The sequence below is a fragment of the Mytilus californianus genome, unplaced genomic scaffold (assembly GCF_021869535.1).
Source record: "Mytilus californianus isolate M0D057914Y unplaced genomic scaffold, xbMytCali1.0.p SCAF_8, whole genome shotgun sequence".
NCBI lineage: Eukaryota > Metazoa > Mollusca > Bivalvia > Mytilida > Mytilidae > Mytilus > Mytilus californianus.
The window spans coordinates 48,341,003-48,355,652 of record NW_026262734.1 but is presented as its reverse complement, the minus strand read 5'-3'; positions in this window follow the sequence as shown (position 1 = coordinate 48,355,652).

Here is a 14,650-nt window from a genome sequence, read left to right as displayed (position 1 = left end):
TTATTTAATAGTCCATAACACCCGTGGGCTTCATGTTTAAAAAAAAAACCACCCCGTTGCAATTAATTATATGCCGCATATATTTAAAAAAATAATGCGTTCTGAACGTTATTCTGATTTAAAAGATCCTTTTTATTTAAAGAATGTATACATGAAGAGTAAACCACAACTTAACTATGAAATGGAACTGAACAGTCAGACATAGTGTATACATGAAATACCAATAAAGGTATATTTACATATGTGTAGATATAAATACATTTGTCAAGCTGTTTATAAAACAAGCCTAGCTATAAACAAGTGGGTACTTTTTCACCTCGTCGCAAAAGACACTGACTGAACTACAGGTTTCTGACTTAGGACAGGCACATAAAGAATGTTACAGGTTTAAACATGTTTGTAAGAGCTCAACCCTCCTTTTAACCAGGGACAGTGGTGTAACAGTACAACATAAGATCAAAATATAAATATCAGTTGGAAAAGTAGTAAATCATCAGACGAATACAAATATAGATATATCTAACAAAATCAAAGAATGGAACCGGACGGGTACTTCAACATCCCAACAACAAAAAAACATGCAGTTGCCTTCATGTTCTAGATGTTCATATGCTAATATCACACATAACAATGGAACGTGAACTAGTTTTATGTGGACGCTAGCTACATTTTTGTGTATCACCTTCGTCTTTCTAGACTGTCACTAAAAGTAAAAAAAAATATATTCATAATAAACATGATAAAGGGACGTAACCTATGTAGTCATGTGACATACATGGAAGTTCACGTTAAAAAAACCCATGCATGAAATTCTAACAAATCATACATATTTTGAGTTAGAGAGGTATCAAGGAGTTTGGGAGATGTTTTATTAGGGAAATCTTATAGTAAGTACTTAGAATTTTTGTCAATGACGTGTATTCAATTGTTGTTGTACTTTCGTTTTTAAATGCATGTAAAGTACATGAACAAAGATGCATACGATATAATAAATTTTGCAAAATTTATTATGATTTCTGGACTATTCTGGTAAATTATCAGTACAGTTTCACATTTTTAATCTCTGTAATATTTGAATTCAAATATACATTTCAACGAGGTCTGGATTCGGGTTTACAGAATGTAACACAATGAACCAAATATACAGCAAAATGGATACGCAGAAAAAAAAAGAATAGAGAACAGAAGGCTAAAACACACAGGATAGACGATTATAGGTTATAAAGATATACAAAAAATGGACAAACAAAAATAAAGATTATACAAAAATGACCTTTAACATTAAAAAAATCAGAATTAAAAGACGCCTATCCAGACCCCCTTTCATTGTTTAAAATAAAAATGGAAGACAAAAAGTAAAATAACAAAACTACCGAACTCCAAGTAAAAAAGTCCCTTAACAGATGGAAAACCAACTCTGCAAATACTTTAAAATTACGTTGACCTCAATTGATATATATCAATCAAAACAAATCCAAAATTAGATTGCTTAAAGTGTATAATATTTACACTTTGGCTAAGCAAATGACAGGTAAAATGGGTTTTAATGTATTCGAGATAAGATCCTTGACATGGGCATATCGATTTATTTGTAGTATTAATAAAACGTTATTTGTTACGAAGAACATGTTCTATTTTATTTACGAATCTGATACAAATATATGTAACAAACGAATAGGAGCAAAAGATCTTATACTTATTGCTTGATTTATTTCAGGCTACTGGGCGATACTTTATTGGTTTGCTAATTATAGATTATCCTTCATGAGACATGTGTTTTTTTTTATAAACTCATCAACAAAATGTTAAATATAATCCAAATAATTCAAAGCTTCCTTACTAAACAAACAAACTATTTTCTTTGATATGGATTAACAAACCAGATCAAATTAAAAGAGACACTATATCTCAACAACCATGTACAGGAATATCAAAAAATGATCAAAATAAAAAGCTTTATAAAAGATGTAAAATTAAACGGGATAAGAAGAATGTATGAACAAAATATTCAAATGTTGTGTTCTTCTTTGCAGGAAATTTTATGTATTTTGGCAATGCAATTTCTTGGACCTTGTAAAAAGGTGATCAATCTATTTTTAGAAAGAAGTCTTTGATGCATCGATAGATCTTCAAAATATAGCATGTATAAACGATACACCTTAATTTAACAAATGCAATTTATGCACTGATATGGGAGAATAAGGAAATACAGATTGCATTCAATCAGTTTTACATAAGAATAAACTAAAAAAAGGTTTGGCTGATTAGATGAACGTGGGAATGTCATTGACGTTTGATGAATAAAAAAATGTATACAATATCATAACTATTTTCCTTATATATCTAGGTTTAATTCCTGCAATGACACAAGCATTTATAAGAATATAATATATCTCTCAATATTTAAGAGAAAGAAGATGGTCAAGTTTTGCGTTCATTTATAACAACAATCTCTAGACTTGAACTGAAACCTAAGATAGTAAGGCAACCACCCTAATCACAAAAGTCTTAATAAAGGAAATTAACAAGGTGAATTCCGCCCGATCAATTAACGACTATTTGACAATATGTAAGTGAAATTTATCCATACTATATGTACCCATACTGCATTTATGATTTTAGACATCAATGCCCACCTTAATGATTAGCAAGGTCTGCCTTCTCATACATTCATATACGTCAAGTATTTTGAAGAAAAAATCAACTGGAACCATATGAGTAGAAATTAATGAATACAGTTATACATAGCAAAAAAAGTTTGAGGTATCGATACCAATAGTTGTGCAATACAAAAACATAATGCTTTTGTTTAATCTATAGTTTAAACGAAAAGATAAACAGCTCCGTAAATGCAATAGCGACCTTAAACCGAATAATATCGGGTTTTTCATTTTTGCAATGAATTACCAGTCATTGGTTCAAAAAATTACACCGAGATGTTAGTTGGAATGTGTGGTTTTACATCCAAAGAAAGAGAAACGTATTAGAAGAAAATTTACTATAAGCTATGCTCATCAGTTTAACTCATTGCTGAAAGTCGTGTGGTAGGTACCCTTTAGTTGTTACATCCACGTCAATTGATCCAGACGGATTGTCGTTTTGGCAAACATTCCACATTTCCTTATTTTTATATTCATGTATTGCCTTAAAATAGTTTGCAATAAATAATCGATTTTGCTTCTGAATCCGGTTCAATTTGAAAGAAACATACATGTTTCTAGATACGGTGCAAATATTCACTGCAACATGAACTTCTAGTTATTCTATGAAACACCGTTGATACAATGGTACACATACATGCTCATTACTCACAATATTAAAAATATATAAAACAACATGATAGAATAAATGCATAGAATATAAAGGGTGTTTTATTAAAGATTTTTGATGATGATGTTTATGAGAGATACAGTTACTTTAATTAGGATTGTTTAACTTTTACCATGACTTCTTTAAATTTATTGCAATTGGTAATAAATTTGCTGTTGGTTTATATGTTTCTTTCTGCTTCATAACAATTTTATTCTATTATCTAATGAATTTCATAAGTTATAGATTTTTCTATAACTCAAAAACACAATCTCTATTTCAGCCTCAGCAGGAAGTAGGCGAGTGACATTTTCGGAAAAGACGTTTAGATTTTGACTTTAACATGTTTAATGCATCCACCAAACACACAGCTGATTTTTATTTACACGTGATAGATGAATATCTAAACTTTACTTTTTACCCGGTCGTAAAAAAATCGTACGGTGCAATTTTTGTAAAAATTGAATTAAAAAGGAGAAATATTTTCAAAATAAACATTTACCACCTGTGTTTCAACGTAAATTAATATCTTTTTACTTCCTCATCTTTCAATACAATGTATTGATTTAGGCGTATTGCAGATTTTAGTATAACCAAAAAATAAAAAAAAAATAATATTGTCATTTTTGTCACAATTTTGTAATTTTTTCAAAAACCTACCCCTTCTTTTCAATTTCTTTTAGTTGTTTTGCTTATTTGATTTCGTTTCAAAACAAAAACATCTATTCATCATTCAAAGTTTCTACCTAATTTAATACATATTGTTTTAACTTTATAAGGTGTCAGACCACCAATTCACTCCCTCCAATTTAGAACGTAAAAGTAGCCCTTTTCTGACACAAAATAGTGCTTTTGATGTCATTGTTCACTAAAATTAGCCAAAATATTTGCATGAGATTGGCAATATTGAGAATGGAACATATGTTCCTCAAGGTATGTGTTCATCTCCTGGTGTTTCATGTTCAGTCTTTGTTTCATACCAATGAAGCTGGGAATGCATTGAGGATCAGGCGTAAACAATTGCGTTCCCTTCCAGTGACAAAGGCTACATCTACTCTTATCAGATGTCTACAATACGAATAACCAAAAGAACGCATGGAAATTCTAAGTCACGAAGATATCCCAATGAAAAAATCACCAGTTGTGATGCCCGAAGTGCGGAAACATCAGACATGGCTTGGGTATTTTTAAGGCTTCGCTCAAGACATATTGTTGAATTTCTAATTGAGAACCATTTGACTACTGGAGGTGAAAAAAATATTTCTTTTTGGATCTATCAACGTTAAGCATCTGTGTACTATAGATCTCTTCAGCATAGTATCATATGAATCTGTCATCGTTGACTCCGAACCAAGCGATATGGCTACTGTTTATACTACCATGCAAAGGTGTGTTGACATGAGCAGTATTTAGTTCAGACCTTTGACCAATAGGTATATGCCATTGCACAGCAGATCAAATAGTCCAGGACTTTTGAATCCCAGAGTCATATCATTCGTTTGGGATGGTTCCACACCGTAGTATGCTTTAGTGTTTCTATTGGAAAAGTCTGGGGTGATGGGGGTCTGGCAGATTAACTAGTTGATTTGTAAGTATACGCAGCATGTACCGTTGACCAAATTCTTTCTGGAAAACAATTCAACACAGCAGTTCGAGCTCTTACTCTTATATATGAAGCAATGATGTCTCTATGGAAATCCTCTTATTTTGATTGGTGTAGGGTCACAGATCATCTAATCAACATACCAGATATTACTAGTATTTCGGACGCCCTTCTGATGTGCTATGATACATTTTCTTGTGAATTCAGAATTCAGAATTCAAAATTTGGGACATGTTTCTGAATTCTGTGAGTAGCTTGCTACAAAACATTCGAGTAGAGAGAAATTGTATACAGCCACTTCATTTGACTTCAGTTCGCGCTATGCTTCCATAATGTTTTGTCACAAACAGGAATAATTATTCTAGATGGACTCCTGTATACCTTCTTGATATGCTCAATCTCTCCGCAGAGGTTGAAGCACGCTTAAATAATGGGTTCTTTGCTATACGTCAGAAATCTGGTTTATTCAATGGAGTGTGTCGGTCCCAAGCAGCTGAAGGACGCAAGGTATATCATGTAAATGAAGGAAGCAGTATCTCAGACTGGAAAAAAAATCCTGGCGAACAATAGGAAAAAAACAGGCTTTGATCTGCTTCATCTGGGAATTTATTTCGAAATTGAGTTGTGCCAGTTATCCAATGCCTGTCGGACAAACATTATATATAGCTGACTTTCCAAAACCTGGAAAAGTTAAAAAATAAAAAAAAATACGATCAATTAACTGATTGCTCAAGCTTGTTCAGCACACAATAGGAAGCCGACAGAAGATTCGTTGTACATACTCTTCATTCAGACGAACAATTAAAAAAGTGTAATGTAAGAGGGAGAACGATTATCAAATGTTCTGACACTGATGTTTTAGTTCTCTTTGGTCATTACTTTTCTCTAATGCTTAACACAGATCAGTTTTGGCTATTCATGGCTTCTGTCACTGGTGGTAATGTTGTTAGACGATACATCCCCGTACATGAGTTGTGTAGCTCAACTACAAACATGACACGTAAAATTCATCTTGCAGTTCGTGCTCTTACTGGTTGTGACACCACATCAAGTCTCTTTGACTTTGGTAAAAATTTGTTTTTAAGGTGTTGAAGTATTCATCTGCAGAACTGGCGTGTCTATCACAACTTAGTTACTCAGATATTTACACCTATATCTGTGTTGCGAGCAAATCCTGCCTATTGTTCGCATTTCACCGAACGAATCGTCATTCAAAGAACACGTTCTATGAGTCAACACACAAAAAAACATAAAGATGCCATCACATCAAGCAAAGCTGCCAACCTTATAAAAACGGTTTGGAAAAAAAGTTACAATGATCCAACCCCAGTTCTGTTCACTGGACTTATGTCATCAAACTTTATTTGGGATTTGATTTGTTCTTGCAAACGAAAACAGATTTGTAGTAGAGAATGTGTTTGTGTTGAATAAAATCTTTGTTACACCGAATTATGTCCTAGTCAGGGTAGCGATCTCTATTCTAACATATTGACAAGTCAAAAGGGCCTTGAAGATTACGATGAAGAGGAAGCTCTTCAGACTTCATTTCAATTTTTAAAATATGAAATATTTTGTTTCAGTGTTAATAAATCACAAGATGAAATGTCGCATTGTGTGTTTAGTTTCATAACATTGCGTTCCATTAGACAAACAATGGACATGAAAAAAATGTATTCAAATAATAAAAACCCCTTTGGTGTACCCTTAAAATTATCTTACAAAAGAGTATGTATATAAAAATATAAAATATAAAAAAAATATATAAACCGCCAGACAATCTTCGACGTTGACGTGGTAGGTAGTCTTTACACAAACAGGAGGCCACTTTATTGTTCTTGCGACAAAATCGTCTACTTGTGACACCCTTTTATTTCGATATTTATCTCACTATTATACTTGAATCTCTAAAACAAATCTTTTATAAATGCATGCTAGAACCAAAGTTGCCATATAAAATAGTACGTTTTAGTCAAATTCATTCGTATTCAGTCATATCCTGCCAAAAGTATTGTTGTACTCATATCAGTGTAAAAACGTCAAAATGACGTTAATTACCGCTTTTGCATGTAGCGAATGTAGTTTACAATCGGAGAAACAATATTTTTGTATTGAATAAAGTAAACAAAAACCGATTTCATAACTCCACAGCTTCAAATTAGTTCATAATGGTAAAAGGTGTGTACTCTGACAATTATCTCTTCCGACCTTTGACCCGAATTTAAAATAAAATGCACTATATTTCACTTTTACGACCGGGCAAAATGAAATCAACACATTTTTCCCTTTCCAAAGATATATAATGTAGCCGTGTGTTTGATAGGTGCATTAAAAATATATGTTAGGTCTGAATGTCACTCGCCTAATATATGATATATGATATATGAGTACTTATCTTCAATATTACTCTGTAAAATGATATCATTGATTCATTTAAGAAGACTTTTAAATAGATGTTCTTTTCTTGTCATCTTTGAGACGCATATATCTAAAAGCTAGAGTTTCGAGTATCATAAGAGCAAGCGATTGAAAAAAGGAAACAAGCTGTGCTCCAACGGAGAACCTGTTTGTTGGAATAGGAATTCACTAAGTCCTCTAATTGTGCAGACATTTTAATAAACCAGCTTTATTATTAAAATTGATTTAATATATATTTTTGAATAATTGACGCTGTTTACTACTTCCTTGAAAATAGCAACGAGAAAAACCAAACAAGTTTCACTGGTATAGAGGAATGTTGATGTCAATATGAAGACCCACACATTCTTACACAAACAGATCTGTTCTTATAGTTCAGAAATATTTAAATAAATCGATTTAGTTTAGATTCCAAGATTCTAATAACATGTTTTAATCATTTATTTATCGATCGCAATTAAATTGTTATATACGATAGAAACAATTATGACAATTAAGTTTCCCTCATAATTACAATATATTACCTCAACCTCGTGTAATCTATGAACACAATCCTAAGGCTGATGAGTCGAGATCGATTTGAAATATATTGTGTTGAAATGTATACTTTTGTCTATTCTTTTTTATAGATGATGAATCTTCAGGTTTGCCAATTTGAAAAAGTAAACGTCTGAACATCCACAAACGAGAGAAGCAAAATGATCATCCTAATGATATTGGTAAATGTATAAAGAAATTCTGTAAAAAGACTTATCAACAGTAGTCTTTTGTTATACTGGTTTTGTGTTTATAATTAATCAAACATACATGTTGTCTCAGTTGCCGCTCTAACGTATGACGCTCAAACTAGTTTTACTTTATTCAATATATAGATAAAAGAAGATGTCTGTGAAGTTGTGAATTGAAGATTTAGTCAAAGTTGTCGCTAGTCAAAACGAATGTCAAAGTACTGGCTACGAGTACCATCGGTAGTTAAAATACACTTTATTAATATGTCTATCGTGTTTGAAAGTAATGATATACATTTTTTACAACCCAATGTTCAAACACATCATACGACTGTGGAAATCAACAATGTACCGTAATAGTACAGCCAATACAAACCTATGACAATTAACAAATAGTTGTTTAAAGAATTAGTTAGTCGATGGAAATTATTATCATTTCATTCTAATTATATAGGTACAGCAGTATCTGCTGTTAATACACACCAAATGTGATCTATAAATGTCAGTTCAGTATGCGTTTAACTGTGGTCAGTAGACAACACAGTGTATATGTTGCATTTTGTAAACACGGCTGTTTTTACAAGCCACGCCTCTTTTGTGGAGAACTCAAATACTAACAGATAATTTGATTGTTTATCAATTTTTAGGTAGAAATCTAATAATCACAGATATTTTGATTGATTGCCAATGGGCTCCCAGATATAATATATATGATTCATCTCTTAGAGACACAACTAAAAGAATGTTACCATTATAACACACACAAATATATATAACAGCCAAATGGAAATCTGAGGAAGACTCAAAGTGAAAGGAGGGGGCAGTACAGTTTTTTAGCGGAAGTCTAATTTTTATGAAGTTCGAGGCAAAAAAATGTTGAAAATATGCCGCGTAACCCTATACTTTGACCTTTGAGTAATTGTAGGGTATATTAACTTTCCATTCTAGGATGTAATTTTTTGACACAGTTTGAGTAATAATAGAAGTTCATATGGGACATTTCATTGTATATATTTACAGAAGTCCAACCTATATTAAATGAAAAAGTGAAAACGTAGAATTTTAATCTTCTGAACAACTTTAGACGAAATGTCTTACCAGTGATAAAAAATAAATCACACATTTTACCTGAAACAGTTTTGATACCATATTGTGTTAGATCAAACTGTATTTCTTTTAGAAGTGTATATCTGTAAATCTAACGGTCCAGTACAGTCTGATTCGATACACACGACTAAAAGTATGGCCCAATAAGTAAAACCATTTTGTTATCTCTTTTAGATTGTTGGAACGGTTACTGGGTATCACTTACAATGCCCAGCCAAATCAGAATGGCGATTGAGAGCAAACGTTTCGTGCTATTCGGAAAACAAATATGTGTGTTTGCTCCAATTACTGAAAAATGAATACGAGGAGAATTGTTTAGGTTACGATTTAAGTAGTATAGGTAAAAATGGTTCCCAAAACAATTATCATGTTTATGATTTCAATATTGTATCAGTTAATTTCTGCGATAACATACTTCTTTAATTCATTTTTTAATTGTTGGTCATGGTAGCAAATATTTTATAATGGACTAAAGTTTCAGTAAATCAAATAAAGTTCTAATAAATAGAATTAAAGACAAACAGTTCCAAAAGATCAACAAATGTAAATGCAAAAAACCCCAAACAAACAACATTATAGACTATTTAGATCCAAAATATGATTCAGTCATTGAATGTTTTGCAGCGTGTACAGATATTTTGCGATTGTAAACAGTAGCGATAATAATATTACTCGAAAAACAAATAAGTTCATGTTGCTAAAGCTTTCTGATCTCATTTAACATGGTAATAGTATGCAGATAAAGAAAGACATACATGACGATATAAGAAAAAGTAAAATCACAAAAATACTGAACTCCGAGGAAAATTGAAAACGAAAAGTCCCTAATCAAATGACAAAATCAAAAGATCAAACAAATCAAACGAATGAACAACTACTGTCATATTCCTAACTTGGTACAGGCATTTCATTATGTAGAAAATGGTGGATTAAACTAGTTTTATAGCTAGCTATTCCTCTCACTTGTATGACAGTCGTATAAAATTCCGTTATATTGACAACGATGTGTGAACAAATAGTACTATTATGTGAATAGTATTCAAATACGGAATAATCATAAGTGTTAAGGTAGCAGAACAAAGAACTTTAACATTCGTTAATTTAACAATCTCCGATTATCCACTGGTACCAATGTAAGCATCTTTATTTAAATACAGTAGTAAAACAGTGCTCACTTTTAATCTGTACTTCATACCACTAAATCTTAATATAAAAACAAATAACAACAACTGTAACGTTTATTAACAATAATGGACAAAAACCCATAACCCCTATTTCCTAATATATCCCATGTTTTGTTCGCTTTTAGGAAATAAGCTAGTGTTCCAACCGTTGTTCAATCTAGCAGAATGTAATATTGATAGATTCCAACCTATTGTATTCACTACTCATGGAAACAGTGAATGTATCTTCTTAAAATCAAAATGTGACGAGGAGGGACAGGTTTTTAACAGCAATGGTTCTACTAGAAACGATTCTGCATGCCGCTGTGACTACACAAAGGGGTATGCGTTTATAACAAGACCAAAGAACAGTTGTTTCTGTAAACCATCAGAGGAAGATTGCTCGTGTTATAGAACTACATGTACAAAATTATCACCAAGTGAGTATTGTTTAAATAAGAGATCTTTTGAAAAGAAAAAAAACCTATTAATTTAGTTGTTTTCATTGATATTTACTTTTTATAAATAAATTCCAAAACACAAAAATTGAAAAGATCTGTGATAAATAATTGTTGATTTTTTTATCAAATTTGTTTTAACCATTTTGCTGTAGCCCAAAAGTTGTGAACATGATGAAGCGAATAGATATTTAAAAAATCAAGCATCTGACATCAACATTATCAAGCAACATACAAGCTACTCGAGACAAAGAATTATATAAATCCAAAACCTTTTACATCGAAAGGTGACAAAACAAAAATGGCCAAATTATGGTCGTAGTGTTCACTTACTATCTTAAATATATTTCGTATCAACTATAAAATGAAGTACCATGAACATGGGTAAGTAAAGTTATATGTTTTCTCTGTTTGTAGATTATCAATGCATCACTAGTGGGGCGATAATGGGGAATACAAAGTGTCGGGAAATTCATTCACATATGTAAGTGAAATCGTACCAGTGACATATATGATTATTTAGATAAACATGTATCTACTTTTCATTTTAAAAGTCGCATTCTAAGGTAGAATCCTATTAAGGTATCTGGCCCATAATTAGCAAATATACAACAAGCAAAATAATTTACATTTTTATCAAAGGTTGTAAATACGGGGTTCTAAGAGTTCTTTCTATGAAATAAAAATCCGCAAAATATTTGAGGTTAACAACAGAGCTGGGTTACAGTGCCCCCCTTTTTTGTCCTCAAATGTGGTAAGTAGAGTTTTAAATAGTATGTAATTTTAAGAAACCTGTACAGTATAATTAACTAATCTATCTTTCAAAAGGAACCTTACATTTAATCTTGTCAAATTACACACAAAAAAATAAATTGTAATTTGCTATTTTATTTTTAGAAATGGGTTATGGTTACTAAAAATAGAAAAAGAAAAAAAGTCAAAAAATTGTTCAATCTTATATCTTCACAAGTTCCATGTTAAATATTTTAGCAGAGCATTCAAAATTTACATTTAAATTAACTTTACATATTCCTCAATCCTAAAAAAAAAATTTGAAACTTTTACCGTACTGATTTCCAGACATTTTTATTTATAACGACAAGGTCATAGTTACTAAATGGAGACTTGATATCATAGTTCTGTTGTTTTTTGGTATAGTTCATGTAAATCTGTATCAAAATTCACCATACTTCTTTTAAACTTATAATTAGAAAAAACTCTGATATCCATGGCATGTAAAGTTCAAAAGGTGAAAGGTCAAGGTCATTCTTGGAGCTAAAATAAGTCAATAATCTCCGTTTTTGCTAAATTTTCAAAAGTATATCTACCTAAAGGTCCCATAATCTTCATTACCTTTGTTAATAATGACCATTTGATAATATTCAAAAGATGAAGGATTAGTTTCAACCTTTAGAGGTCAACAGGTTAAAGGTCAAGTAATTTTAGGAGCTAGAATTAGACAGTGGCCTCTTTTTTCGCTAAATTTTCAAAAGTAAATTTACCTTTAAAGGTACCATAATCTTTCATTACATTTGTAAATTATGATAATTTTATGATATGCAATAGATAAAGGATTAGTTTCAACCTTGAGATCAAAAGGTCAAAGGTCAAGGTAATTTTAGGACCTGAAATAAGACAATACTCTCCGTTTTGTTCATTTTTTCAAAGGTAGGTAATTGAAACATTTCAAAGGAGAAAACTAACTGCCTGATTAATATACAAAATAATGAATGAAAAACATATATAATATACAACAATAAAATACAACTACTGAATTACTGGTTCCTGACTTGGGACAGGCACATACATAATGTGGCAGGGTTACACTAGATTGATTTTAAGTAGAAATTGACTCATTATCAAACTTATAATTCCTATTGCTTAAAATTGCTGAGTGTATTTTGGTGTGTACATATTTGTAAAACTCATTTCCTCTTATAGACATTAGCCTGTGAGACATAGATGCGAGGGGTACCAATCGCTCTATCACCCTCATACAGATGAATTTTATTTAAAAGTATTTTCTATGACGTCACGTACACAACAACGTTACGGGTATTATGAAAATCAACTTAAGTGAAGCAAGATGTTTTATCTTTTTATTTTGACGGTCAAATAATAGAATCTGAGCCAAAATGTAGAAATTGAGCATTGTCTTTAAGAACTGGGTGTAAATTCAATTCATTGTCCTTTAAATTATTGATTTTTGATTGGTCTAGACGAGAGGGTGACATTAAAAAAAAATGTCACCCGCTCAGCAATGTGATAGAGTAAATTATCACCCTCGTATTAGCCAATCAAAATATGGCATTTTAACGTGAAGTATATTAACAGGCTTTATTGAATGTAGAGAATGCCTATTCTTTTATTTCATACCAGCATTAACTAGAGCTCACTAAAGGATAGCATATCATTCCTGTCCCACATTGAACTCAGTTAGATCAATTATCTCCCTTGAAATATTTTGTGATCGGGTTTATACTCCGTAATGCACATAATAAATACTAGAAATCTTCTATAATGATATTCAATAAACTCAATCATATTTCAATATTTATTCAGCACATTATCATTTTTTTAAAAGAAAGTATAATCATGGTCATGATGTTTCAGAGAATACAAATAAATATGATCATATTTATAAAGCCAATATAAAGACTTTTTTCATAAAATATGTCAGTTAAGCAAAATTTAATTGAGTTACAGATACATTTTCAGTTTACAAAAAAAGGAAAGCTTACAAGAGAGGACACACAGAAATGTCATACCTTCTTCAATGTTCATCATTGACTTATGTTGAAATTAAAAAAGAATAATATTACAATAAAATTATTACATTAAATTAGCATACCAATGATCAATGTATAATTTGAGATCAAGGTGAGATAGATACAAGTAGGCTGAACAATCATTTCATACAACAAATTTGGTTTAGAACAAACCGCATCAAGAAAACTGAACTTTGACCAATGAACCACACAATGAGGTCAAGGTGAGATAACACTTGCCAGACAGACATGTACACCTAACGATAATTGACAAAAATATGATTGACTTATCACTAATATTATCTGAGAAACTAGCCAAACTTTAAAAAAATAACAAGGATAAATAATCCGTGAAAATCAGGTCAAGATCAGAATACACCTGCCAAATGGACATACACACTTTACCACAATTATTACATACACCAAAAAGGTTCACATGTCCTTACAGTATCTGAAAAACAGACCAAATAGAGAAAACTAACATTGAACAATGAACCGTGAAAATACACCTTACAAACATTTTATAAACAAAATATAGTTTACCTATTACTAACTAGTAATTGAAAAAAGACCAAACAAGAAAAAATTAACATTGATCAATAAACCATGAAAATGAGATCAGGATCAATCGTACAATACACCAAATAGAGCAAACCTATTGCTTTTTGTATCTGATATATGGACTTGACCATGAATACTTAACTTTGTTCACTGACCCATGAAATGTGGTCAATGTCAAGTGAAAACTGTTTTACAGATATGAGGAACTTGCAAGGCATGATCATACCAAATACAGATATCCTTCTATTCATAAAATAGAGAGAATTAACATTAAAAAACATTAAAAAAAAATTGATGAGAGCTTTAAATATCTGTAATGCAGCGACAACTGTTTCCATTAGTCTAAGGTTGTTCCCATCTACACAATTCCTGTTATGTCTTCAGCTCCTGATGATATTGGAGCTTTTAGTACCACATAACAAGAAAACTGGCTGCCAGTTTCATGTTCTACAGCGGCTATCTGTTTGATATGAGAGATAACATTTTGCCTAACTGGAAGTAAAAAAAGAAAATTCATTGAAATTAATTAAAGCTTTTA